The sequence below is a fragment of the Oryx dammah genome, unplaced genomic scaffold, assembly GCF_014754425.2.
Source record: "Oryx dammah isolate SB20612 unplaced genomic scaffold, SCBI_Odam_1.1 HiC_scaffold_28, whole genome shotgun sequence".
Lineage (NCBI taxonomy): Eukaryota > Metazoa > Chordata > Mammalia > Artiodactyla > Bovidae > Oryx > Oryx dammah.
The window spans coordinates 56,716,703-56,743,776 of record NW_024070212.1 but is presented as its reverse complement, the minus strand read 5'-3'; the positions used below and the strand labels follow the sequence as shown (position 1 = coordinate 56,743,776).

Genomic DNA, 27,074 nt, shown 5'->3' with positions numbered 1-27,074 from the left:
CATTTCAGGCATCTCTGGTCGCTCAGTGGTAAAGAATATATCTGCCAAGGCGGGAGACTTAGGTTTGATCCTTGGGTTGGGAAGATCCCCTGGAGAAGGAAATGGCAACCCACTCCAGTATTCTTTCTTAGGAAGTCCCATGGACAGAAGAGCCCAGTGGGCTATGTCTGTAGGGATACAAAGAGTCTGACATGACTTAGCAACTAAATAACAACAACAAAAATCATTTCATAACATGTACTTCACTTTTTGAAATGGGGCAACTTATATACATCCGCTAAAAATGTTGCTGTTCTTCCAGCATAAGTTAGATGAACAAATGAAATGAAATAAAATGTACAAAAAAGTATAGATGAATGAAGATTTTTAGTGTAATCTTTACTCAATTTCATGGATGAGAGTTCTATGTATCTGATAGTGGCAGGAGCAATGAACAGGTTTGTTATACTGGAAAATGTAGACCAATTAGTAAAATCGGGTAGTAAAGTGGAAAAGATGGGAATTTTGCAAGAAAGGGGCCATACCAACTTAGGGATCACAACAAGTGTGGAGAACTTTATGGGGGCAAAACTGAATAAAAGACACATAGTCCCTGATCTCACAGAGCTAAGAGCCTAATTCTAAATAACCTCCAATTTTATCTCCTCCTCTCTATTTCTATAGTCACTATTACTACAGACTCAATTTCTGGCATAAACTGTTGCAGGAGGCCCTAAGCAATTTCTCTGAGTTCAGTGTTTTGATCTTCTATTCTGCAGCAGTGTTGAGTTGTGTTGTGTTAGTCGCTTTAGTCGTGTCTGACTCTTTGTGACCCCATGGACTGTAGCCCACCAGGCTTCTCTGTCCATGGGATTTCCCAGTCAAGAATACTAGCGTGAGTTGCCGTTTACTTCTCCAGGGGATCTTCCTAACCCAGGGATTGAATCTGGGTTGCCTGCATTGCAGGCAGATTCTTTACCATCTAAGCCACCAGGGAAGCCCTATTCTACAGCAGAGGCATCCCCAAATACCGAGGTCTAAACACATCACTGCCTTGTTGTTGTTTAGTCACTAAGTTGTGTCCAACTCTTTTGTGACTCATGGACTGTAGTCCGCCAGGCTCCCCTGTCCATGGGATTTCCCAGGCAAGAATACTGGAGTGGATTGCCATTTACTTCTCTAGGGGATCTTCCTAACCTGGGGAATGTACCCTTGTCTCCTGCATTGGCAGGCGGATTCTTTACAACTGAGCCACCTGGGAAGTCCCACATTACTGCCTAGTGAAACACCTTCATCATTTTTACTAAACTACAATATGGGACAAAGCATAATCATCTGATCTTGGCATTCACAGTCCTTTCCCATTTTTTCCTGTTACTTTAAGTTCTAGTCGCATTAAACTTTCTTCTGTTCTTTAGAGATTCTCTGTCAGATGTCTATGCTGTTTCACATACAGTCTATCATATTGTTCACCTTTCCCCATCTGGAACTTCTACTTAACATTCTAGACTTAGGTCAAACATTGCCTCTTTTGTGAAGGGCTACTTGATTCCTACACAGCAGGTATGTACTTCTGTGCTCCCAAAGCAGTTTGCATTCACCTCTAAAATGGCATTTCATGCTGTTTCAGCATTATTTGTAATGCATATATGAGCTTTTCCAATTCTTTTTATAGGAAATGCTATTTATCAGCTAAAAACCAATTTTGAGGGTATGATGCTAAAGTATCAAATTTACGCTATCAGCCATGACTCACTGCTTCACTAGTCTTCATCCCTACTTCAGTTGTTGAGGTAAAAGTTAACTAGGCAGATCCAATGTCTATTATTGTTGTTGTTCAGTTGCTCAGTCGTTTTGGACTCTCTGTGACCCCATGGACTGCAGCACACCAGGGCTTCCCTGTCCTTCACTACCTTCCATGGTTTGCTCAAACTTGTGTCCACTGAGTTGATGATGCCATCCAAACATCTCATTCTCTGTTGCCCCCTTCTGCTCCTGTCCTCAATCTTTTCCAGCATCAGGGTCTTTTCCAATGAGTCAGCTCTGCATCAGGTGGTCAAAGTATTGGAACTTCAGCTTTAGCATCAGTCCCTCCAATGAATATTCAGGGTTGATTTCCTTTAGGATTGATTGGTTTGATTTCTGTGCTGTCCAAGGGACTTTTGATTATAATGTCTATTATAATCATAACAATCTGCTTTATATTCACACCAACATAGATTATAGAAAGATATATCTAAGGAAATCTCCATCAAATTGAACGTTTATCTCCTTTAGAGAAAAGAAAAAATGAAATTAATATTTGAATATTTTTAGGTTTGGATACTGTGATTTAGTTTAGAATGCACAATCTGAATATATTCTTAAAGATAATATTACAGTGGTTGACATGACCTAGTCTCAAGAATATTTTGATTCTCAATTTCACTTACCTTTATTTCATAAATAATTAAACCTTTGCTTCTTTGGTGGATCATCAAAGCAAATAAAGAAGTGAAAAGATAACCTTTTGCTTCAGGTGCAACAGTCTTGGGGAATATGGACCAATAAGGAGAAGCATTCTGATGAAGCAGGAAGATGCCATAAAAGCATAGAGTGAGTGTAGACAGTACTGTTCATCCATGGGTCTGAGATAATGCATTGAGATCCAACTCTATCCAATTATATTCTTCATAGGTTCTCCTACTGAATGCCTGGCAGGGACCCAGACCAGCCAGTATTGGTCTAGCCCACAAGTTAACACACGGTCCCCCAAACCACTGCAGGGCATGTCAAAATATTCAGGCATTATCCATGAAACAGACCAACAACAGTCTGACAGAGAAGGAGGAGTCCAAGAAATAGTAATAAATTGTTATGAATTGTTTGAATTAAATATTCACACAGTTTTATGGAATTATTGCCTAAAGAAAGGTAGGCTTGAGTTTTTTGTCTTTTGGTTTTTTAGGGCATGGTTTTTAGAACAGTTATCTTCTCAACATTGGTAGAGGAGCTAGAAGAATTTGAAATTAAACATCTGGAACAATTCCAATAAGTAGCTTAGAATAAGATTAAAAAAAAAACCCTACAAGTATTAAGGTTAAGTAGGATAAAGAAAAGACTTCATATATGGAGAAACAACTAGAACAAGAACAGATCTGCAGAAAGTAAGAGGCTCCCTCTCCTGACATATTAAATGCTGACCCCGATGGGGGACTCATGCTGTGTTGCTTATCACCTTGTGCTGTCACTGTGTCTTTCAATTCTGGATTCCAGCCGTTAGCAAAATGGCTGCTCAGTACATCTGTCTAGATCCAGATGCCAGGACAGCAGACAATTAATTCTACTGAGTCCAAATAAAAAGACTGTGAAAGAGACATCTGCAGTTCTGAGAGTTGCCATGATGACAACTACTAAGCCATTTGAGGGTAGATGTTATATTTCACCATTATTCTGAGGCTCCCCGTGGAGACTGCTGCTGAGGATTTCTTGGAAGTATTTTGATCATGCTGGCTTCTGCCCTTAAAGAAGAAATCTTAAGAAACCGAGAAAGATTAGCTGAGACCTCTGCCTCAGCGCCATAGAGGGCAATCAACAGCTAGAAAAGAAATTAGAGATGGATAAAAGCAGGACTTCTACCCCACCTAGGCCTGGAGGAATTTTTGCACTGATATCATCATGGCTTCTTCTAAATGACCCTGCCAGTGTAGGATGTACTTGTAGATTTTAAGTGGGAGAGGCACTAGACTGATTTTAAATTCCTACATGTACCTGTATGCAGAATGCATGTACACCCGTGGTGGATTCATGTCAATGTATGGCAAAACCAGTACAGAATTGTAAAGTAAAATAAAAAATAAATAAAAATAAATAAATAAATAAATAAAGTAAAAAAAGAAACACCAGTTAGAACTGGACATGGAACAACAGACTGGTTCCAAATAGGAAAAGGAGTACATCAAGGCTGTATATTGTCACCCTGCTTATTTAACTTATATGCAGAGTACATCATGAGAAATGCTGAACTGGGTGAAGCACAACCTGGAATCAAGATTGCCAGGAGAAATATCAATAATCTCAGATATGCAGATGACACCACCCTTAGGGCAGAAAGTGAAGAAGGACTAAAGAGCTCTTGATGAAAGTGAAAGAGGAGAGTGAAAAAGTTGGCTTAAAGCTCAACATTCAGAAAACTAAGATCATTGCATCCGGTCCCACCACTTCATGGCAAATAGATGGGGAAGCAGTGGAAACAGTGACAGACTTTATTTTTGGGGGCTCCAAAAACTCTGCAGTTGGTGACTACAGCCATGAAATTAAAATAGACGCTTGCTCCTTGGAAGGAAAGTTATGATCAACCTAGACAGCATATTAAAAAGCAGAGACATTACTTTGCCAACAAAGGTCTGTCTAGTCAAAGCTATGGTTTTTCCAGTAGTCATGTATGGATGTGAGAGTTGGACTATAAAGAAAGCTGAGCACCAAAGAATTGATGCTTTTGAACTGTGGTGTTGGAGAAGACTCTTGAGAGTCCCTTGGACTGCAAGGAGATCCAACCAGTCCATCCTAAAGGAAATCAGTGCTGAGTATTCATTGGAAGGACTGATGCTGAAGCTGAAATTCCAATATTTTTGCCACTTGATGTGAAGAACTGACTCATTTGAAAAGACCCTGATGCTGGGAAAGATTGAAGGCAGGAGGAGAAGGGGATGACAGAGGATGAAATGGTTGGATGGCATTCCTGACTCAATGGACATGAGTTTGAGTAAACTCTGTGAGTTGGTGATGAACAGGGAAGCCTGAAGTGCTGCAGTCCATGGAGTCGCAAAGAGTCGGACACAACTGAGTGACTGAACTGAACTGAACTGAACATGTACCAAATTCCAGGCATAATGCCAGTGGTAGGAAATAGAATATACTTTTAAAAAATTAATTTTAAACATTTTGTTTTAAGGCCTGGGATAGTCTCTCATTTACCATAAATTGTCTTTATAATTCAACTCTATCTGACATCAAGTAATTATTGAGTGTAGAGTCTCCTATACCATGATAGATGCTTTCATGCTGTTTGTCAAATAATAGAGTAAAAATAACCAATAAATAACCAGTAAAAATAACCAAAAAATAACCAATCAGTTTTCAGAACACACTGAATTTTTACCTTTTAAGATCTTCTACTAATTTGTTTCTCCCCTTAACAAACCATAATATCCCCTTCATTCAAGGCATGACTGCTCTACTGTGACTACAGTCTCTTGGTCATTATGACCTCTGTGTATTTGCTTAGTCATTTCTCCCATCTAAAAAGTCTTCCCTTCTTCTTCACTATCAATTGGTGGGTTATAGCTCAAAAGAAGAAAAGAAGGAAATGGCAACCCACGTCAGCGTTCTTGCCTGGAGAATCCCAGAGACAGAGGAGCCTAGTGGGCTGCCGTCTATGGGGTTGCACAGAGTTGGACACGACTGAAGCGACTTAGCAGCAGTAGCAGCATAGCTCAAAAGTACCTCTTTGGTTCTTTCCTAATCCCACATCTTCCTGCCCTCATTTGTCTAGGAAATCTGTTGATGAGCCCTGTGCCATCAGTGAGAAGGAGATGAGGTAGATTGAAAGCAGGAAGTTGGTTCCATAGGGAATGATGAAGCCTCTCAAGAAGAAAACCAAATAGTGACTATGTATAAAATAATTTGAGGAAAATTTACTTTGTTAATGGATTCTGGAAGGTACAGTTTGAGTAAAATGTAAAATAAGTTCATTATTGTGAATACTTTGGTAGAAGAATTAATAGCTATTTTAAAAAATATAATGTTATATAATAAAACCTACAGGTCATCTTGCTACATGATTATTACCATTACCAAGCTACAAATTTTTGTTGGACCCAAGGAAATTCAGCGCCCTTTAAGAAACTGGTCTGAATCTCTGATAACCAGGAAATAAAGGAAATTTACTTATAGTCTGACCATATAAGGACGCTGGATCCAAGTCCTGTGAACCTGTGCTTTTGCACATATTTTTTGCAGCTGCTGTTACAGTTTAGAGCCAACACTGAGCTTTGAAAGTTTGGATTCCTGTGTGTTGTGATAATCAGCTGGAGGTTGGAAATGCCTTAAAAAATCTAATGCTCTGGCACTTTAACAAGGCTTCTGAAAAAACAATTTAACATCTGGAATCAAGTATTCTGTGGAAGTCCAAGACCAACAGAGTAAAGAACATTTCTTTCAGTAACAGTTAAAATGTAGCACTTTCCTCTCCTTCATCAAATGAATGGGTTTATTTTATAATGATTGTGAGATGGTTTATAATAAATGTGGAATAGAAGCAAGGTGTAGAAAACTAGATGTTATGTTCTAGATATTTACAGGTGAAAATCTCTCCCAAATGTGTTTCTTTACTCTTTCTTATCATTTTCTCTTTTAAAATTCTTTTCTGGAAAAGAAATAAGTATCCAAATCAAGCCTCCTTCGTTTAGCCCTTCTGAGTGACTGCTGAATGAGGATGAGTGAAGAGTCTATAGACTTCATCTTTCACATTTCCCACGTGTTTTAGAAGAAGGCAAAGGCAACGATAGTGCGTGTGCATGTCATAAGTCTCTGCACAGCCAGGTAACTCAGATCAAATGCAAACAGAAGTGGCTATGTCTACTGAATGTTTACCAATTCTCTACAATGTTTAGACATTGTTTAAAACAACATATTACAATGTGTTCTCTACTAAAATGATAATAGATGGCATCTAGTGATGGCATGTGTTAGGCACTGTGCATTTAACTTCCAAAATAATTTTTATCCTTCTGTTTTTTATGATGAGTGGTACAGTGGAACTGACACAGAAAGAGACAACTAGAACAATGAAACAGAAGGGAGAACCCAGAAACAGACCCACACATATACCCAGGATCATGAATCATGACCAAGAGGGCACTGTAGGTTAGCAGGTAAAGGAGACACCATTCAATAATGGTGCCAGAAGAGTTAGTTCTCCTTATGGGGAATGAAATAAAAAGAAAGAAATTGGATCTTTTCCTCTTACAGTATATAAGAATATATTTCAAATAGAAGTAAAATCTTAATTAGAAACATTAAAGCTTTAAAAAGACAATACAAAAAGGAGATATGACCACATTAAAATTAAGAGGTTCCCGTCATCAAAAAATACCATAGAGTACAAGCCACAAATTTGGAAGTTATATTTGTAAAACATATAGCCAACAAAGGATATTTCTGGAACTTGTAAAGAACTCCTTTGAAAAAGGAAAATAACTCAATAGAAAAATGGCCAGTGGATAGGTACAGATATTTCAAAGACGTGGAAGAGACCCAAACAGTGCCTAGCAAATGGGAGGTACTCAAGCAGTATTCATTGAGTAAATGAAAACACAAATGGCTCATAACATATAAAAAGACATCCAACCTCACTGGTAATCAGGGAAACAAAAATCACAATGGGATAGCATTTCATATTCACTATGCTGGAAAGAACTAAAATCAAATAATATTAAGTATTGGAGGGAATGTGAGGCAATGGGCACTTTGTTCAACTGCTGTGGGAACATAAACAGGAACAACCACTTTGGGAAACATTTTGGCATTATTTGGTACAGATGAAAATATATATACCTTATGACTCAGATCTATTCTGAGGTATCTACCTTAGAGGATCTCTTGCACATGCAATCTAGAAGACATGTTTAAGACTATTAATTGCAAGATTTTCTCATAACAAGAAGAAACTAGAACTAACTTAAATGTAAATCAGCAGGAAAACGGATGAACAAATTGAATATACTTATTTTTACTCTGGAATACAACACACAGTAATGTTAAGCTAAGAAGTCACACAAAAATATAAAGTATGATTCTATTTATAAGAAGATGTGGTACATATATACAATGGAATATTACTTAGCCAAAAAAAGGAATGAAACTGGGTCATTCATAGAGATGTGGATGAACCTAGAGTCTGTCATACAGAGTGAAGAAAGTCAGAAACAGGAAAACAAATATTAACACACATATTGAAACCTGCAAAAATGGTCCTGATGAGCCTATTGGCAGGGCAGAAACAGAGAATGGACTTGTGGACATGGTGGGGTGGAAGGGGAGGGTGGGATGAATTGAGAGTAGCACTGACGTGTTGCCATACACTACCATCCGTAAAATAGCTAGCTAGTGGAAAGCTGCTGTATAGCACAGGGAGTTCAGCTTAGTGCTCTGTAATGAACTAGAGGGATGGGATGGGGGTGGGGGAGTGGGAGGGAGGTTCAAGCAGGAGGGGATATATGTATACACAGCTGATTCACTTCAACTGTATGGAAACCAATGCAACATTGTAAAGCAAGTATACTCCAGTAAAAGAGATAAAATAATGTAGTTTAAAATGAAGAAAAGATTAATTGAAAGGGGGAAAAAAAAGATGCATTTTGGCACAAAAAATAAAGCTAAAAACCAGACAAAACTACACATTGCATTATTTCGGAGGGAAAAAAAAACATAGATGATTAAATTATGGGGGGAAAAAACAAGGAAATAAGTTAACATCAAATTCAGATGAATAGTTGTCCCTATGGGAAGACTATGAGTGAGGAAGGGTATTCATGGGTCTTCTAAGTTCTGATTGCTTAATCTGTGTAATAAATACACAAGTGTTCATTTTATTATTTTTCCTTAAACTCTTTAGTTATATTTTATAACACTCTTCTGAATGTATAATAAATTTTTCAATAATTAAAAATATCATGTGAGCTACATTTTTAAATAAATCAAATTCTACCTGCATCCTACCATAGTTATTATCTACTTATATAAATTATATCATGAAAGCCTTAGTAAAGCAACTAAAATAATTCCCTAATTTATCTATGTTGATATTCATACTTTTGAGTTTGCTTATATTAGAACATATTAGCATAAAATTTCCCTCAAGGTAAGAAGAAACAATAGATCTTTTCTGAAATTTTTACTTTAACAGAGTCACTCATGGTAGTCTTTTATGACTATAATCTTGGTTTCCTTTTGCAAATAGTATCTGATTAGTTCGATTATCCACAGAGAAATGCTCATGAAGTTAATAACACATTCCCAAATGATATTTATTTCCAAAACAAGTATTTCTAGTTTCTATAAACGGAAATGTTTAGAATGGTGCGGTCGGATCTGGAGTGAATCTGACTCCTGGCCTGGGATTTTGAATCATGGTTCTCTGTGCTGCTTTTACTGGGTAGTGCTCCTGTTGCGGCGGCTGCTGCTAAGTCGCTTCAGTCGTGTCCGACTCTGTGCGACCCCATAGACGGCAGCCCACCAGGCTCCCCCGTCCCTGGGATTCTCCAGGCAAGAACACTGGAGTGGGTTGCCATTTCCTTCTCCAATGCATGAAAGTGAAAAGTGAAAGTGAAGTCCCTGGATTTTATCTTCTAGAAGACAATTTTTGTGGATGAAACCCACCAACTGCGAAGTGACAGAATTGCCAGGTGAAAAAAAAAAATCTGATTTTCGTGAAGGGACTCTTGGCACTTGGAGATGAAATCCGAGGCCTCAAAGCCAAGCTGGCTGGGCTGGATGGCGATGTGGAGCACAGAGAGTCTGCAGCCAGGAGCTGGCTCCAGCCAAGGACAGCTGTCTCCTGGCGGGGCTGGGTCAGTCCTCTGCTGGGTGAGTGAGAGGGAGGAGAGGGAGGCCAGACCGTGGGTCGAGCCCCATTCACAGAGAGGCAAGTGGGCTCAACATGCTTGCATTCTAGGAATTTGGGTCCCCACCCCTACCATCCTAGGAGTTTCATTTCCAGCATCACCTCCCCCAGAACTTCCAAACATTGGCAGGTTTCCTTCTCAGCACTGGGCTCCTGTACACTGCCATAACTTGGTTGACCAAAGACTCCGATCATATTTTCTGGGAATTTAAGCAAACAGGGTCCTCTTAAGAAAAACAAACTTAGACTGTGAATCCCACCCATTTCATTCCAGGAAAATCTTAAAGCCTTAAAATATTCCCCTTTACCAACCTTCATATACATAACTTCCTTATGATCAGCATGTTATTCCTGTAGAATTATTCAACACAAAAAGAGTGAAACCATCTCAGACTGTCATCTATACCTGTAAATGGCATCGATTCAACTTATTTGCACTATGAAAGCCTTATCCCTCACGAACTGAAGAACAAATTTAGGAAATCAACTGCAATGTGTGCAAAATAATTGCAGAAGACTCCAATTTGAAAACTAAAACCCCAAATTCATTAGATTCTTTAAAAGATGGTCTTAAACAATGTCTTAGAAATTTGCCTATTAAGTATATTTACACACCACATACCATTCTACTAATAATTACTAATAATGGCTGCTTCGCGGAAAGACTGTAGGAAATGGTGGCAGAAGATAAGCTTTCAAAGTGTTTGATTAGGATGGGCATAATGACCAAATCTACTGAGCTCTTTGAAAACACTAGCAGAAGAGGCTGAAACAGCAGCTTCATCTGTTTGAACCTCCTTTGTTATTAAACTTACTGCTGCTGCAGACAGATAAGATCCAAGACCAAACACAAAAACATACATTTGATTCAGCAAGAGGCTTATCTCAGCAACTGGACAGTCTGTTCAAGAAATTGGCCCAAGTTAAGCATTTTCCCTTGTTGCCCTAACAATTCAGAGTCTCCCTTCTTATGGAAAAAAAAGTACAAACATGAAAGGTTAATTTCTCTTCTGTTCCATTAAAACAAGACCAATAAACCTCAGTAAAACAAGAAATTTATGAAGTTCCTAAAAAATTTCTTTTATATGGTTTTCATAACATAATTTGACATCTGGGGGTTATAACTTTTAGGAACAGAAAGAGATCACTAATTTGGTCTGAAATGGAGAAACTTTATGATCTCAAATCTGGTGGAATACAATTTATGGACTAAATCCCAGAAAAGATCTCACATTTCATGGAGATTTAATATTTCATTTACATATTTCAGTTAAATATGTTTCAGAGCAGTCAACGAAAGTTTTCACCTTTCACATTCTCATTTGAGCAAGCTGAAAAAAGGTAGAATTTCTTCAGCTGGTGGAAAAACTCTTCTTGATGTTCAGAAATGTGTCACTGAAACTTTCAACACAATTCCCACTTTCTCTAGCTTTCCTGGCCCATTTGGGGAGGTTGAAACGCTAAGACCGCCATTTGGGCCAGGCTGTGGTTCCTATCCAACAACCGAGGTCAAAGGTGGTCAAGTGTGGAGTGTGGACCAGCCAGGACAGGAGAAGTAGTCAGGTCTCCCCAGCTTGGCTCCACATCCCTTTCCACTCGTATGTGGTTGGGTTGATGCCTGCTTAACAAGAAAGTGTCTTTCATATGTCTGTCTAAAAAAGGTTTGTTATTGATTCAGCCCAACTTGGGCTGCCGTCTATGGGGTTGCACAGAGTCAGACAAGACTGAAGCGACTTAGCAGCAGCAGAATCTGTAATAACCTGGTGGCAAATTTCGCAAGGAAAACATAAGTTGATGTGTGGCCAATCATTTTTTCTTAGGAAAAAGCCACTAAAGTTGGAGAAGTATTGCAACCTTGCACAACTCCTGGGGAGGTCATCCACACTGAATTTTATACCAGTGCTGTTTTCTGGAGTTGTGCAATGTACTGACCCTTAGGACAGCAGCGGTGAGAAAGTCTGGGTAATCTTTTTAAAAAATAAACTTTGTTTTTAGATCAATTTTAGGTTTACAGAAAAATTGTAAACCTAATCCAGGCATCCCTCATAGAGCCCCACAACCAGTTTCCTGTATAATTGACATACCTTAGTATGGTACCTTTGCTCCCATACTTTGGTACCTTTTTAAGGAACCAATACTGGTATAGGTTTATCAACTAAAGTCCATACTTTATTCAGACTGCCTTAGTTTTAGCCTAATGTCCTTTTTCTGTTCAGGATATTACACTGCATTTAGTTATCACATCATCCTAGGCTTCTCTTGGCTGTAGCAAGTTTTCAGATTTTCCTTGTTTGTGATGACTTTGAGAGTTTTGAGGACTCTTGGTCAGGTATTTCATAGAATGTCCCCTGGTTTGAATTTGCCCAATATTTTCCTCATGATTAGACTGGGGGAGGATGATTTGCGGGGCGGGGGGGGGTGGGGAAGACCACAGAGGTAAAGCACCTTTTTCGTCACGTTGTATCAAGAGCACATACTGTCAACATGACTTCTCACTCTTGACTGTGATCTTGATCACCTGGCTGAGACAGTTTTTAGCAGGTTTTTTTTAGCAGGTTTCTCCCATGTAAAGTTACTTTTTTCTTCCCTTTTCTACCTTTGGGATGATGTCACCATGTGTGGTCCACACTTAAGATGTAGGGAGTTTTCCTCCATATCCTAGAGGGCAGAGTATCTACATACATTATTTGGAATTCTTCTGCACAGAAGATTTGCTTTTTCTCCCATAAGTATTCATTTATTCAATAATTTATTTGTATCAGTATGAACTCAAGTATACTTATTTTATACTTTGGATTATAAGCCAATATTTTATTCACTTTGTTGTTTCATCTTTAGCTCAGATTGGCTCATATATCCCTTTGCCATGCTCCACCATTGTATATGTGTTTTTATCATTATATTTTTGTTGCACTGGGGCTTCACTGCAGCGTGTGGACCTCTCTAGTTGTGGCACATGGGACCTTAGTTTTCTGACTGGGGATTGAACCCCGTGTCCCCTGCATTGGAAGGCAGATTCTTAACCACTGGACCACCAGGGAAGTCTGGTATGTGTGTTTTTAAGTATTTCCTAACTTTCTGGCACTACAAGATGATCCAGATTCACTGTGCAGATTTCTTGATCTAGTCCTAAAATCAGCTATTTCTATAAGGAGTTCTGGGTCTTTTTATTGGAGGATGATATTAGAAACCAAGATCTGGGTGCTAGGAAGGATCACTGATGCTGGGGTGTTGCTACTGCAGGCCCTCTCAGTTGACAGAGCAAGAACTATATTTCCATATATCAAACCATACACACATATCTACAAACATTTCTGTATGTAACCATCTGTATTTATATTAAGTTAAACATGGATTCATACCAGTGTCTCCAACTCTAATCTATTACTGTAGGGATCATTCTAGCTTTTCTTATCTGCAAACTCTGCTCCAACAGTGAAAAACTTAGCTTCTACCATCTGCCATCCATTTACTTAATCGTTCGATTCCAGCGTATGTATACAGCAATAATCCTGGTATCTCCAAAGGAAAAACATGTCAACTGTTGTACAGTGCTTATATACTTTTCTTTTGCTTTTAATCTTAGAGATGCCACTCATCCGCAAAGTTATTTATTAGGTCAGCAGCTCTTTCCCCACCCACTTCGGTGAGGTGGTTTCATACCTTATGATATGGATAAATTGGTTTTAAAAATCATATTGAATACACTGAATACATCAGAATACACTGAAGTTTAGGCTTCCCAGGTGGCACAGTGGTAAAGAATCCACCTGCCAATGCAGGAGATGCAAGAGACATGGGTTCAATCCCTGGGTCAGGAAGGTCCCCTGGAGTGGGAAATGGCAATCCACGCTAGTATTCTTGCCTGGAAAATTCCATGAACAGAGGAGCCTGGTGGGCTACAGTCTGTGGGGTTCCAGAGAGTTAGGCACAGCTGAGCACACGAGCATGCATGCATGCACACTGAAGTTCACTCTTTGTGTTGTAATGTTCTATGGGTTTTGACAAATGTATAGTGTCACATATTCAAAATAACTATCAAACAGAATAGATTCATTGCCCCACAAAATCCCCTGTGCTTTATATATTTAACTCTCCTCCTTTTCCCTTGAATCCCTGGCAATCACTTATCTTTTCATCGTCACTATGGTTTTGCCTTTTCCAGAACATCATATAATTGGAATAATACAGGATGTAGCTTTTTAGTCTGGCTTCTTTCACTTACCAGTATGCATTAAGATTTATCCACGTCTTAATACAGCAATGTAAAGCAACTATACTCCAACAACAAAAAAAGACTCATCCATGTCTTTTCATGGCTTTATTCCTCATTTCTTATTGATGATTAACGTTCCTTTATATGGATGTACCACACACAGATCCATTAACCTATATTTGCTTCCAGTTTGCTTCCTTCTTTCCTTTTTTTTTCTCTCCTTTTTTGGTGCTGTTGTAAATGATATATATTTTTTTAATTTCAAATTGTTTGTTATTGGTATATAGGCAAGCAATTAACTTTTGTGTATTAACATTGTGTCCTGAGAACTTTCATGCTCTTCTAATTCCCAGAAGTTTTTTGTTTTTTTTCTTGGTCAATTCTTTTGATTTGTGTGTGTGTGTGTGTGTGTGTGTGTGTGTGTGTGTATGTTTAGACAATTATGTCACCTGCAACTAAAGGGCACTTTCGTTTTATTCTTCCAAATCTTTATATATTTATTTCATTTTCTTGTCTTACTGCACTATCCAGGACTTTCAGTACAACGTTGAGAGCAATGGTTAGAGAGAACGTCTTTGTTATCAAGTGTTCCTGATCTTAGTGGGAAACTATTCAGCTTGTTCCTATCAAGAATATGTTAGTTGAGGGCTTTTTATTTTGTTTGCTTTTTCGTAGATGTTCTTTATTAAATTGAGGAAGTTCTTCTCTATTCCTAATTTTTGTCGACTTTTTAAAAAATCATGAATGAGTGTTGGATTTTGTCAAATGTTTATCTTCATTATTAATATTTTCTTCTTTAGCCTTTACATGTGGTAGATTACGCTGAACAACTTTCAAATGTTGAATCAGCCTTGCAAACCTGACATAGTGCCATTCAGTCATGGTATATAATTATTTTTATACACAGTTGGATTCAGTTTGTTAATATTTTATTGAGAATGTTTATATCTATATTAATAAAAGATATTGGCCATATGTAGTTTTCCTTTCTTGTAATGTCTTTGTCTGATTTGGTATTAGGGTAAGAGTAGCCTCAGAGAATGCGTTAGGAAGTACTTCAACTTCTATTTTCTGTAAGAGCTTATGGAGAATGTGTCATTTTTTCCTTAAATGTTGAAGAGAATTCACCAAGGGAACCAATCAAGCTTGGTGTTTTGAGGGGATTTGTTTTGGAAGGTTGTTAATTACTTTGGGACAAGATGGGAAAGAGATGGGGGGACTAGAGAGACTAGGGAATAATGTGGATGGTGCAACCTGACATACTTATGTTTTTCTGTACAAATATGAACTAGGAAGATAGCTGTCAATGCGTGATATAAGAACAGATTGAAGCAGGAAAAAGAGGACCTCTGTAGATGCAGATACAGTCTAGAGAGCATGACTTTTAAAAAAATCCACGTCTTTTTTTTCCTTTCCTTATCCAGTATCTCTGCTTTCTCAAATGTGAAAATGGGTACCCTGATCTCCCTCCTCTTTAATTCACATGGGTATAAAAAACAAAACACCAACATTTTGAGTTCCTAAAGGGCTTAACATAGGCATATATATATATATCACCTCTTTAAAGGAAGATTTTAAACTCTGACATGCTAAATTTAAATTATTTTTCTATATTTTCCCAATTTTCTCCAGTGAATATGTATTAATTAGATTTATAATAGAAAAAATTTGCAAAGAGGAATCCACCTTTGGCTTTCCTTTTTAGTTTATCAGTGTAAAAGAAGCAAGTGTAAACACACAGCATATAGGTAAGAATTGCATTAGCTATGTACACAATAATGAAAACTATCACAGTCATCCATCCAGTCTATTGTCATAAGCTACTTGTAGGAGAGAGTGTACTTTGCACTGAAACATTTACTTCTGCTCTGCTAAGCAGCTTTTAACATTTCACTTACTGAGATCATACAATATTGTTTTTAGATTAAACATTGCTTTACAGTTCATTTCCAGGTGAGCTGTCATGTCATATTAACTGCTGGATGAAGTCAGGCTTTACAGTTCACACGGCAATTCTTTCATGTTGAAACCAAAAATCTCACTTCAAGACTGTATGGTTTAGATCTTTTACTTTTCAAAGGCAAGCCATTGTTTCTTTTCTTATCTTACTTTTCTTTCTAGATTTTCACTGGTTCATCTTCACAAGCCAACAAATTTCTGATAACCCAATTTTTCTTAAATATTTTATTTTGACTGACATGAATTTTCATCCCTCCCCACTGAACCCCCTACATCAAGTTTCTATGGGTATTCACTCCATCTCTCAGACAGCTGTATTTCTGTGATGAATAAATTAAAGCTAGGGCTCCCGTCTATGGGTTGCACAGTCGGACGACTGAAGCGACTTAGCAGCAGCAGCAGCAGACTTCTCTAGTTTGTAACGAGTGCCTCGGTCAACACAAACATAGAACACTACACATGTGACTGGAGAATGCATTCTCAAGAAGAAGTACCAGAATGCTCAGTTAAACAACTGGTTTTCGATCTTGATCATCTCAATACATAAGGCTTACATATTAATATCAATTCTGGGATTCTATATCAATAAATGCTCCTTTGCAAGAATTTAAATCCAAGGACAAGAAAAGTTACTTTGTTTTTCCAAAGTAGTTTAAAACTTCCCTTCAAAGCATAAGCATACTTTGGTTGGTGGACTGTTTTAATAGAAGGATAGCTTGTAGTCTTAAAGAATTCTGGATTAGGCTATCTAAATTTAAATCCTGCATCCATCTTGAATTACCTGACTGATCTTGTTTAAGGGAAGTTACTTAATTATCCTGTCCCTCAGTTTTTCTATCTGAAATACAGAGATTCATTCATTTAAAACATTTAGAAACTTTCATTCATTCAAAAAAAAAATTTATTATGTGAGACTCTATTCTAACTGTTGGGATATGTATGTGTGTGCTCAGTTGCTCAGTCGAGTCCAACTCTTTGTGACCACATGGACTATAGCCTGCTAGGCTGGGGATATAGCAGTGAACGAAAGAGATAAAAATCCTGTCCTAGTGGATCTTACATTATATTAAACACTAGTAGGAATAACTTTACTACCTCCTTCATTGGATTGTTATGTGAATTAAATTATTTACACATGAGACAGTGTCAGACACACAGTGAGAACTCATTAAATGTTAGCCACATCACTATCCAACATTTAATTTTCATAAAAAGCTTTTCTTTTATATTTTCTCCATTCTTTGGAACCCAGAAACAATAGATTTAAATTTAGCATTCTATGTGACATCATTGAGCCTCAATTTCCTTATCTGTAAAATGGTGATATTTGCCCTCTCCAGTCCATGTAGTGTTGGTAGAAAAATGAAATAATTCATATGAAAGTGATTTTTAAACCACATGCTACAGGATTAAAAATGTCATTATGTGGCATCTGGCGTAAATCCTTGCACTCGTCCCTTAAGCCATGTTTACTGAATTAAATATTAATTTACTACATAAGCAATTGTGTAGCCGCTGTTCAAAGCAGTCTTGAAAATGCTTGAGACTCAAGACACAAGCTTTATAAGTAAGGTAACCAGCTACTAGCTTACCCAAACAACTAATTTGTTACTGACATTCAGTAAATTATCTGAACTCTCAAAGGTGTCAAGAAACACTACATTTTCTTTGCATACCCACTTGAATTAGAATTTCTAAATATCCTTATTATCTTGGGGGTGATCTTAATTCAAGTTGTTTATTTTATAGGTGAAGCATGTAAGGCTCAGAGAAGTTAAGTAAATTCCTCAAGATCAAAGCCAGTTAGCATTAGCTCCACTTTCCATTTCATAATTTAACCAAAGACAGTGTTGGTGCTGACATGTAAAATATAACACAGGTCTCCGATTCTCACTTAAACCCTGCTCGATTCTGCAGTCAAAGGGGTTCATCATTCTAGTAGTTCTGTTTTTGCTTCTTGGTTTTGTTTTTTCCAATGTAAGAGACAATGAAGAACAAGTTTAGAGAAGACAGCATCCTGTATTATGGCATGTCAGCAAATCTGTTTGTTTTCTGGAACTTTTTATGTGAAGTTTCAGATTTCTAGCCATCAAGGAGCCTGCTCAGAAGAAACAAGCTAGTTTTGGAACTTTTATTTGGGGTTTTATTCCAGCTGGTTTGTATGGTAACTTGGATTTAAGCAAGGCTTTTACAGCTGTGAGATCTCTATATAGAAATGGCATGTATAAAATGCTTGCGTCTTGCCAGTCCCTGCAGGGCCAGCTCAGAGGACAGGCCAGAATAGTCATCTATCTTCTTACATGATCGTTAAAGTGGGTGTGTTCACATGACTGTTGTAAACTGCTCTTGAAAAACAAATAAACATAGTGAAAATATCTTGTTTCTCTCTAAGGATGTGACACTTGGAAGCGTAGAAAAAGCGGAAGAGTTAGAAGAGGTCACAACAGGAGTTAACGATATTTGAGCATATTTTTTTTCTTTTGGCATCCTTCCCACCTCATAGACATTAATGTGTTTCCTAATGAACTGTCCTCCCAAATATCCTAGGCAAAGGAGTGAGTAGAAAGACTCTGGTCTTTCAGGTGTCAAATATCTCTTCCAACACTGAGAACTGAACAGGAGGGAGAGAATAATCCAAGCTACTGAGCCCAACCCTTACGTTCGTGGCACCATTCCACATCATGGTTTCACTAGTTTTGGAAAGTAATAGATTGCTGTGGCAGTCAGGTGTTAACCAGCTGGGTCTCAGTTAACTGCCACTAAACTGTCTATCCATATTCAGAACCCAAGCGGTGTCACCCAAGATCCTTTAAATTAGCCATTTGCCTTTCCAGACTTCTTAAGAATCAGGGCTCGGGAGAAGGATATGATTGCATGTGCCAAGGCTTACCTGGAGACAAATGCTACTCAAGAAGGGGAAGGTTGTTGCCAGGTTAGTGAACAGATATCTGAGAAGGCAGTGGGAATGGCCTGTTCCTCACTGACTTCCTGCAGTAGACTCAAGACAAGTTAACTCCAGACAACATCAACATCCAGCAGCTTGCTGTTTAATCCTGCCTGCCTGGATAGCAAAGAAAGCAGTGCTTTATGCAGGATGATTAAGCATTTTAGCTCTGCTGGGCTACAATTTTCTAGTAAAGGCTTCTTCTATTGAGTATGTATGATAAAATCCAAGAATTTGTGGCCATGTGGCTAGAGAGAGCAACACAGGAAAGTGAAACGGGCAAAGAGGGCTACCACGGAAGTCCAAAGCTATAGACAAGAAGACTGGGAACCTGGGGAGGGCTGAGGGGACAGGAGACTTTTGAGTCCCGATGCAAATGGCTAGGATCGGTCTCTAGGGCCTGGGGAAATGCCTTACTTTCCCTGTCAGATAGCAATAAGATGCAAGTTCCAGGGCCTGAAGTGACCTACATAACACTGTTCCTTAACTAGAATCCTCCTCGTGTGTCTGTCAGCCAGGAAACATTTTCTCTCCCTCCTTCTCTTTTTATTTTTCTTTTAAAGATGAAACTTTATGATAGTGTTTAAAAACACTTAAGACATATCCTCCCCTATGCTGTAGCACATTCGATCCTCTTGGGCACCTCTTGATCTGATAATTGGTGAGCAGCATTGGAAAAGACTCTGATGCTGGGAGGGATTGGGGGCAGAAGGAGAAGGGGACGACAGAGGATGAGATGGCTGGATGGCATCATTGACTCAATGGACGTGAGTCTGAGTGAACTCCGGGAGTTGGTGATAGATAGGGAGGCCTGGCGTGCTGTAATTCATGGGGTTGCGAAGAGTCAGACACGACTGAGTGAGCTGAACTGAACTGAGCAGCACCTACAACCTGACAAAGCTGAAGCTTGGAGGCATAAGCAACCTTCCTTACATACACTTATTTACAGCCTCATAAATCGAGTAGAGTCCAGCTAGGTGAGGTGGGTGGTCTCAAGGTGCCTCTCCATTTCTCACACGAGGTTGGCTCTCAGCATCAATCCAAGAGGCAGGATCCTCAAAGGATGATATACTTTCCCCCAACCTCAGGCACTGAACCTACGCTAACATCCCCAGCGGGTGCTACTTACGTTAATTAAAACATGATAAGCTTTATAGTTAAAAATGTTGCTCATCCCTAGGCATAATAAATAGCATTATGAAAGATCCTCAGGAAATGAGTGGTAACTTTGCAGTTAGTTTTAAAAGGACTGTGTGAGCTATTTCTCCATTTTTAAAAGTTCATCTCCTTCTACATCCTTTCCTAGACTGTGAACTCCTTGAGGGCAGTGGTCTTACCCTGTTTGGTGGTCCTGGATCATGAATGGGTGAACAAAGGTTCGAGATGGCAGGTTGGAGCATCACCACCCAGGAAACTTTTTGAGGGTATTGCCTCTTTATCTCCCATTTTTCGATCTACATGGACTAACACAGTGCATGTTATAAAGAAGGCTCTCAGCTAAACCTTTGCTAAATTAACAAGAAGACTCCCCCATATCTCTCCAAAGTTATGAAACTGAGATATCTAATCAACATTAGAACTCAGAGATAACGCAAAATCTGATGTTATATATGCTTCTAAATATAGTCATTTCTGTGGATTATTCATGGCCAATTTTTATTCTCAGTGGATTCCACACTGCCTGGAATGATGAAAGAATACTACATCCCTTAATGGCACAATTGAATTGTACTCAGGAAATGTGGTTATTTTAATATTATTGTAAACCAAACATAATTAAGAATGTGAATCTTCCCAGGAAAATATCACATGACATACTCCAGAAACAAATATAAATGAATTTCAGTTTACTTGATGATTTGGTTTTTCTATTCCACCTTCCATTAGTTAATTCAAATGTTTAGTAACTAAGGCCTTCTAAAAAACCAAGAGAATTTTTCCCTTTTTGCTTTGGTATTTTAGCATCTTGAAGGCATAGTACAGTGAAAACAAATTAGGGGCATGAACTGATCAGGACTTGGACTGACTCCCCAAAACCAAAACCAGTAAAACAAAACAACACTCCAGACCTTATAATTCTCCATTTAGATTTGGCTTAAGCTTATAGGATCGGAGAAGATCACTTCAAACCATGGAATCCACTCGATGACATTCTATATTTCATGATACCAATCCATGTGAAAAACTTGTTTGGAGCCAAGCTGTGTGAAAGTCGCTCAGTTGTGTCAGACTCTTTGTGTTCTCATGGACTGCAGCTCGCCAAGCTCCCTGTCCATAGAATTCTCCAGGCCAGAATACTGGAGTGGGTAGACGTTCCTTCCTCCAGGGTATCTTCCCAACTCAGGGATCGAACCCAGGTCACCTGCATTGCAGGCAGATTTTTTACTGTCTGAGCCATCAGGGACCAGGCTGTGTATATATATATATATATATATATATATATATATATATATATATGTATGTAGGTAGGTAGGTAGGTAGGTATGTATATATATATATACACCCACATACACAAATATACAGTACTCAGTTTTTTCATATTTTTGTTTTTAAGGTCCTTTATGTTCCTGGAGAATCTCCTGGACAGAGGAACCTGGCAGGCTACAATTTATAGGGTTTCAAAAGTCGGACACAACTGAAAGCACCTTAGCATGCACGCTAAGTTATGAGGATTTTTGTGGAAAGTCTGAGATGCCAAGAAGAATTGTAATTAGGAGGTAAAACATCAAGGACCTGGCAAGGGACCTAAGCTGAAAGACTCAGAAGGGAGTGGCAGGACAGCAGTGTAGGATTTGAGCTTGTCCTGTAGGATTTGGGCAGGAGGGAGCGGGTTTTCCTATTCACCTCTGCATGTGAAATCTATCTCCCCTCAATGATTTCTGGAAAACACATCAAGTATTGGATTGACATGTATAGAGGTTTCCATCCTCAACACTAAACAAAAACGAAAACTGTAACAATGCAAAAAATCTAGCATGCAATCTGAGAACATCATTAGAATTTTCTAAAGAAGGCTAGTTAATACACAAAATTGTAAGGAATTTCACAGGTATTATTGTTAATTCAATGACAGTACTGAATAATATATGTAACAACAAGAAATATACATATACAAATATTCAACAATATACATAAAACTTGTATCAAATTATTTTTATTTAGAAATAATTGATATACTAGTTTCAGGATTTCAACATAATGATTTGATATTTGTATATTGTGAAATGATCACCACAATAAGTTTAATTAACCAAACATTGTTATAAAAATTTTTCTTGTGATGATAACTTTTAAGATTCACTTTCTTTGTACTAAAATCTTAAGCTGGAAAAAAATGAGCATATTGAAAAAAAACCCCAAAGCTTCCATATTTGTACCATTCTTTCATAAGAAAATCTTTAAAATCATCCATATTCTTTCATAAAAACAATGTCAACAAGCTAATAACTATGTAATGCAACATAGATGTATTATTTATAACCCAAGCTGTGTTAATTATAAAGAGAAATGCTAGGAAAGCTTTAAATTTGAGGGAAAGATAAATATTTTGTGATTTCTGATTTATTTAATTTAAAATCCATGTATAATATGTTCAATGCTTTTGATATTTGATTTAAAAAGCACATATAAACCTCAGATAATTATTTATTTCACTTATTTAGCCCAAATGTAGGATTCAAAGAAAACAATTCAGCATTTTTGTATACCATATTTTTTATTAATTAAAAATCAATGGATGATATTAAGGTGTAAAAAGCAGTGAAAGTGATTTATTTTTCCCATTGTTATTCCTTCCCCTGTTTTACAGTTACACTACTCCCCATGTCCCCATCCTAAAAACACAAAAATCACTTGTTTCTCTTTTTCTTTATGGTTCATTACTTTTTAGTTTTTATACTTCACATTTTGATCTGCCTATCACTTATTTTGATATGTCACATGAGACTTTAATTTTTTTTTTTTTTTGCTATTTTTTACTGAAATATGGACTTTCCTCACAACTCAGTCAGTAAAGAATCTGCCTGCAATGCAGGAGACCTGGGTTTGATATTAGGGTTGGGAAGATCCCCTGGAGAAGGAAATGGCAATCCACTCCAGTATTCTTGCCTGGAAAATCCCATGGACAGAGGAGCCTGGTGGGCTACAGTTCATGGGGTCGCAAGAGTTGGACACGACTTAGCGACTAAACCACCACCACCACTGAAATATAGGGGTTTCCCTGGTGGTTCAGTGGTAAAGAATCTGCTTGCAGTGCAGGAGATGCAGGAGAGGTGTGTTTGAACCGTGGGTCAGGAAGATCCCCTGGAGGAGGGCATGGCAACCCACTCCAGTATTCTTGCCTGGAGAATCCCATGGACAGAGAAGCCTGGTGGGCTACAGTCCATGGGGTTGCAAAGAGTAGGACATGACTGAAGTGACTGACCACACATGCACTCACTGAAACATAATTGCTTTAGTGTTGTGTTAGTTTCTGCTGTACAGTGTTGTGAACCAGTCATATGTATACATATATCCCCTCCCTCTTGAGCTTCTTCCCCACCCCCCATCCCACCCCACTAGGTCATCACAGAACACCAAGCTGACTTCCTGTGCTATACAGCAGTTTCCCACTAGCTATCTATCTGAACCTATTTGCAGAGCAGGAATGGAGGTGGAGACATAGAGAACAGGCTTGTGGACAGAGAACAGGCTTGTGGACCCAATGGGAGAAGAGAGGGGCATGAATTGAGACAGTGGCATTGATACCTTAATTCTTAAAAATGATTAATCAATTGCCCAGCTCCACTGCTTTGTGATGCCTCCTATCACATTTGCTAATTCTTACATATAATCAAATCTAGATCCTAGACTACCTATGTTTCATTAATTTTTATGTCTACTCTTTGCAACAATACCATTTGCATTATTGTTGTATAATGCTGTTTCAACACCTTATAATGAAGGAAATTTTCCAAACAAATATAAGCCCCACTTCTTCAAAAGTATTCTTGGTTACTTTTGCTCACATTCTTGGATCTATATGAGCTTTCACTCATTTGTCAAAGCAAAAAAATCCTGCTGGCATTTGATTGGATATATAATATTTTAAAAAACTCATAATATATTGTGATATTTAGTAATTATTCAGAAACACATCATTTTACTTTTTGTTATTATTTTATATCTCAGTAAAGTTTTATAATTTTCCCTATATGGGTCCTGAGATTTTTTTAATAAAAGTTTTTCTCAGGAATTTTAGGTTTGCATAAGATTTTTAAAATATTTACTAACAGGTTATTGACATTATATGAAATAACAATTGATCTTTCTTCCTGATTTGCCTATTAGTTCTAATAGTTCTCTGTTTGATTGCCTTGGGATTTCTAATCAGACAGTTTAAGAAGGCAAACAATCATGATTTTAGTCTCTTCCTTTCCAATAATTATTAATTCATTCAGTGCATATCTAAAGAGTATCTCCTGAGATACTCCTGAGATACTCAAGGAACAATACTAGACAATAGGAAAACAAATATAAATAATACACACAAAAATTCCCACTTTGGTGGAGCTTACATTCTAGTGGGGGATAAAAACAACAAATAAACATAAGAAATATAGCATGTGAAAAGGTGATAAATCCAAAGGAAAAGCAGAGTAGAATAAGGGAGACAAGGAAGGCAAGAAGTAGAAGGTTTCACAATTTTAAATAAGGTGGTCTGTGTAGACCTCTCTGAGGAAAGGCTTGATGAAAGTGAGGAAATGAGCCATGCATATAGAGAGAGGAGTGTTCAAGGCAAACATAACATGCAGTGCAAAGCCTTAAGGAGGAGTGTTTTGGGCCATGGTTAGATGGAAGTGAGCATAGCACATATGATGGTGCTAGGCCACTTATTTATGTTTCATATTTTATTGCATCGGCCAGGAATTGAAGAACAATATTAAATAAAGGTGAAAATGGGCCTCCTTAATTTGTGACAGTTTTTAATAAGAATACCTTTATGCTTTAATTTAATCATATTTTAAAAATTATGTCAATTCACCATTCACAGAATAGAAAATCATATGATTATCTCAAAGCTGAAGAAAAGTCATATGAAAATATGTAATACCCTTCATGAAATTCAGAAAAACTTTCAGGAAACTAGGAGTAGAAAGAAACTTTCTCAATCTAAGCATCTATTAAAAACTTACAACTAACATCACATTTAATGGCAAAACACTAAATGTTTTTCCCCTAAAGATTAAAGATTCCCCTAAAGGTTAAAGATTAGAAATAGGCTAGGATGTTAACTCTCATAACCTCTTTCAATGTTGCATTAAAGGTTTTAGAGCAATAAGTCCAAATAGAAAAACAAAGGAAGGAAGGAAGAGACATATTGTTCAGAGAAGAAGTAAAACTACGGGTTTTTTTTTTTTTCAGATGACTTGAGCATGTGCATAAAAAATCTAATAAAATCCACAAAATATTAATAGGATTAATGAGAAAATTTAGCAAGGTTGCAGATATACACTCACTATATACAATTTAAAAATTGTTTTTCTATATACTAGCAATAATAATTGGAAAATAAATTTTAAGAAACAATACCATTTATAATAGCACCAAAAAGATCAACTAGTTAAGGAAACTATAAATTTACAAAACATTGCAGGAGGACAGTAAAGAAGACTAAATACATATTGGGTCTTTTTCGTATAATTCAATACTGTTAAGATATCATTTCTCCAAAAATTGATCTACAGATCCAACATAATAGATAAACACAATGGGTAACACAAGGTTATACTGAACAAAAGAGGTCAAATATATGTACTGAAGCAATGCTGTCCTCTTTCCCTTGCCAGAGCAGTGTCAGAGGAAGCTAGTTAAAAGGTTTAAATAAAATCCACAGTCTGTAACACTTAAAATGTTCAGATTTCAATTGAAAAGTCATACATTATCTCAAAGACAAGGAAAACCACAATTAGAATCTTAAAAAGAATCAACAGATACCAATACTAATTGACAGAGATATTAGAATTATATGACAAAAATTTTAAAGCAGTCATCATAAATATTTTGATGAGCAATTACAAAATGCTGGAAACAAATGGAAAAAGAGAAGTTTGTAGCAAAGAAATAAAGGTATGAAGAAGAACCAAATGAACCTATGAGATTACAACAAAATTCTAACATTCATGTCATCAGAATCCAGATAGAGAGGAGAAAGAGGGTAAGGCTGATAATGTACTCCAAGAAATAATGGCTGAAACTTCCCCAAGGTGGCAAAAGATGTAAACCTACAGATTCAAGAAGCCAAACAGATTCTGAAAATAAACTCAAAGAAATACAAACCAAGGCACATGATGGTCAAACTTCTGAAAACCAAAAACAAACAAAAATCACAGAAGCAGCAAGAAAACAACTTGTATATAGAAGGAAAACAATTCAAAGAGGAGTGGATTTTCACCAGACACTATGAAGGCTAGACCATGGGGTCACAAAGAGTCGGACATGACTGAGCAACTGAACTGAACTGATGAAGGCTAGAAGGATGTAGCACAGTTTTCAAATAACACTCCCCCTCCAAAAAAAAAAAAAAAGAATCGTCAATCCAACATTCTATATCAATGTAAATATTCTTCATAAATGATGGGAAATTCAAGACATTCTCAGATTAATGAAAACTATGAGAATTTGACATTGGTAGGCTTACCCTTAAAAATGGCTAAAGAAAGTTCTCTTAACAGACAGGAAAAATAAAAGAAGAAAGCTTAGAACATTAGGAAAGAAGAGCAACAGGCAGTAAAAATATAAATAATTCAATGCCAGTTTCCTCTTGAGTTTTCTAAATAATGCTTCACATTTGAAACAAGAATTATAAGACTGTCTGATGTGATTCCAAATGTAGGTGTAGGAAATATTCAAGACAATTAGAAATGAAAGAAGGTAAAGGGAAGTAAAGGAAGGTAAGGTTTTGATACTTCACTCAAACTGATAAAATGTCTCAAACTGATAAGTTATGTATATGCAATATACCTAGTAAGTAAGTAAGTAAGTAAGTAAGTGAAGTCGCTCAGTTGTGTCCGACTCTTTGCGACCCCGTGGACTGTAGCCTGGCTTCTCTGTCCATAGGATTCTCCAGGCAAGAATACTGAAGTGGGTTACCATTTCCTTCACTAAATAAGTTGTACAAAGAGATATACTCTTAAAATTCTAAAAATTGTTCAAATAATCCACAGGAAGGTTAGAAGAATAAAGCAGAGATATGAAAATAGAACATACAGAAAACAAAAATGGCTGACTTAGCTCTTTGCTGTTCAGTTACTCAGTCGTGTCCGACTCTTTGT

General features: G+C 37.5%; 1 protein-coding gene across 1 annotated transcript in view; it reads right to left on the bottom strand.

The window, feature by feature from the left end:
• The window catches only part of DDAH1 (dimethylarginine dimethylaminohydrolase 1), a 154,624-nt gene that overhangs the window by 84,291 nt on the left and 43,259 nt on the right, over positions 1–27,074 (bottom strand). The window lies entirely within an intron of this gene.